Source organism: Schistocerca cancellata, chromosome 3 (assembly GCF_023864275.1).
Source record: "Schistocerca cancellata isolate TAMUIC-IGC-003103 chromosome 3, iqSchCanc2.1, whole genome shotgun sequence".
Taxonomy (NCBI): domain Eukaryota; kingdom Metazoa; phylum Arthropoda; class Insecta; order Orthoptera; family Acrididae; genus Schistocerca; species Schistocerca cancellata.
Window position 1 is genome coordinate 325,904,527 of NC_064628.1, and position 3,394 is coordinate 325,907,920.

Consider the following 3,394-nt stretch of genomic DNA (forward strand, 5'->3'; position numbering starts at 1 on the left):
GGACAACATAAGTTTAACCGCCCACACTGCTGAAATGGCGTCCACATGGTATAATGTGGTAAACGATGTTATACCCACTAATGAAAGGTTGCATAGAATCGGTTTAAGTGACAGTGATAAATGCGTCCGCTGTGGCCTGGTCGACACCTTACGCTATCGCTTCACTTGTGGCGGCCATCTCATTAACTGGAAATGGGTGCAGCAGAGGCTGGGCCTGATTACCCGCAGCAGCCCAGCCAGCCACTGCACCGACATCCTGCTCTGGCCGGACGCGAAACATTTTCCCGCTACCAAGAACAACACCGTGATGTGGATGTTAGGACAGTTTGTGACATATATCATCATCCACAATAGTGAAGATAATCTCATTAGTTTCGAGGCTTACATGAGAACGGCACGCTGGAAGATGAAACGTTACCCAAATTTCAGGAAGATGTTTGCTAACATGTTAGACATAATTTTTGAAAAACAAGGCGTAGGGTAATTCTCGATGCCGGTAAGGACACAAATCACATGCAAGACTATGTAGCGAACAAAATACACAACGAATAACGGGTTATACCAGTTCCTAGGACAACTCCCGACTTCTCAATGGTGTTAACTTCATTATGACGTTTTCATTAATTTATGTACCTGTGCATCTCTTGTTATCCGTTTGTGTGCTCCAAATGACTTTGAGTTTGGACGGTTATGAATCAAATGACAGAACTGTCATTCCAGTTAAGACAATCAATTATATATATCCAGAATGAGATTTTCACTCTGCAGCGGAGTGTGCGCTGATATGAAACTTCCTGGCAGATTAAAACTGTGTGCCCGACCGAGACTCGAACTCGGGACCTTTGCCTTTCGCGGGCAACTGCTCTACCAACTGAGCTACCGAAGCACGACTCACGCCCGGTACTCACAGCTTTACTTCTGCCAGTACCTCGTCTCCTACCTTCCAAACTTTACAGAAGCTCTCCTGCGAACCTTGCAGAACTAGCACTCCTGAAAGAAAGGATATTGCGGAGACATGGCTTAGCCACAGCCTGGGGGATGTTTCCAGAATGAGATTTTCACTCTGCAGCGGAGTGTGCGCTGATATGAAACTTCCTGGCAGATTAAAACTGTGTGCCCGACCGAGACTCGAACTCGGGACCTTTGCCTTTCGCGGGCAAGTGCTCTACCAACTGAGCTACCGAAGCACGACTCACGCCCGGTACTCACAGCTTTACTTCTGCCAGTACCTCGTCTCCTACCTTCCAAACTTTACAGAAGCTCTCCTGCGAACCTGGAAGGTAGGAGACGAGGTACTGGCAGAAGTAAAGCTGTGAGTACCGGGCGTGAGTCGTGCTTCGGTAGCTCAGTTGGTAGAGCACTTGCCCGCGAAAGGCAAAGGTCCCGAGTTCGAGTCTCGGTCGGGCACACAGTTTTAATCTGCCAGGAAGTTTCAATTATATATATGTTTGCCTTTCGGATCAATGTCTCTGTCTGGACTGAAGAGGCTACTATTTATGTTCTATTTTGTAAGCTTAAAAATGGCACTATATTGAAATGTGTTCTTCAGTCTATTGTAGGATACAATTCGTGTTGAATCAGTTCCAGCACTTCAATATTTTGTTTTTGTGCTTATGTACATATATGGTTGTTTAAATAAAGGAAAAAAAGGTAAAAAAAAGTAGCTGAGTGGTCAGCGCGACAGACTGTCAATCCTAAGGGCCCGGGTTCGATACCCAGCTGGGTCGGAGATTTTCTCTGCTCAGGGACTGGGTGTCGTGTTATCCTAATTATCATCGTTTCATCACCATCGACGCGCAAGTCGCCGAAGTGGCGTCAAATCGAAAGGCTTGCACCAGGCGAGCGGTCTTCCCGACGGGAGGCCCTCGTCACACGCCATTGTTATTATTATTAGCAGACATCGATCTTACGAAGGAAGAGCCTTGAAATCGTTTGAAATGTATTTGACTCCTGGGAGAATACCACAGAAATGCTAAATATTTTAAACGGTAGACACTGAAGGAAAGGTGTCCGTCGCCTTGCGCAGACCCTAATAGAAAACTAAAGAATTAGTTTCTGGGTGTAGTCGAACGTTATTGAAGTTCTTATCCACTATCCCCACTTCAGCTGTCAACATAAGAGTAGGCTACTAACTGCTCTGAAATGTACAAGCAATCATTCTTTCCTTGCTCCACCCATGAAAGGATCGGGGAGATACCTGAAAGTACAAATTGTCATGGCAAATGAACTCTCTTGTAGAGTGTAAATCAAAATTTACGTCAAATAGTCCAAAAATGGTAGAAGCAAATTTTCCCTAACGATTTACAAACGTCGATCTTTTGATTCATAACATGTGTACACCAAAAACTATGCCACAACAACTTTCACACTCTTTAGTTCATTACCAGTGTAAACTGAAACTACATCAATTGTGGCAAGAACAATTTAGGAATAAAAGGGTTACTTGGTAGCTTCTAAGCTTGAAGTCGAATACATTATCGGTGACCATGTGCATACTGAGAGACAAACACTTTCGCAAAGTTATAAACGTGCAATAGGCCTATGGGTATCAGCAATAAGGACACCTTGGTAAATAGGTACTGTTTCTTATGCAGTGATCAATTACGTATAGCCCACCAATAGAAGTGTGTGTGACTGGTTGTAAGGGCAGCACTGTACCTCTCTTTTCGGAGGGCAACTCATATATTCAGGGCCAATAAAGAACGAACACTGACTATGGCACTCAACGGAACCAAACATTTCTCTCTAGGAAGCAATATGGAAGAATAAGGGAGAAAGACGCAGAGCCACACTACACACTTCTGGTACTTTCGTATTAAATCGTTGTACTTGCAACTACTAGAACAATTAGGCTATCAAAATAACTTTGTCAACTAAAATAATTTCATATGTAATAAAATGTAACACCGCAGCCGTCCTTTCAACGTTATTTATTTCTTAGCTACCGGTTTCGTTGATTCAGTACACCGTCTTCAGAACTTAACTGACGCTGAGAGAGCAACTCCAATGATATACACGATCCCATCAGTGGCCAGCATCTATGAACTGGTTTCCGTAGGCTGTAACAACGATGTTATGTCCCCAACCATCAACGACGACGTTGGTAGTTTTCATAAAATAATAAATACATAATGAGATACAAAAGTAAAAGTAATAACTGCTCGATTAATATTGCAACATATCGCTCCCCAAGGTATACTGAAAACAAGAGTAGAAAATTTACAGCGTGCACGAAGGCGTTTACACAGTCACTCTACCCCACGTTTCACACGTGAATGGAACGGAAAAAAGCCCTAATAACTAGTACAATGGTAGTCTTGGCCATGCACTCCGTCGGTGGTTTTCAGAGCATCGATGTAGATGTAGATGTATCAGGTATTCACTGTGGCACGGA

The 3,394-nt window shown here is 43.7% G+C and overlaps 1 non-coding gene across 1 annotated transcript; it reads right to left on the reverse strand.

The window, feature by feature from the left end:
* Positions 1 to 812: 812 nt before the first annotated feature.
* On the reverse strand, positions 813 to 887 carry Trnas-cga (transfer RNA serine (anticodon CGA)). Its single transcript has one exon. It is a non-coding gene; the product is annotated as a tRNA-Ser (tRNA).
* Positions 888 to 3,394: the final 2,507 nt, after the last annotated feature.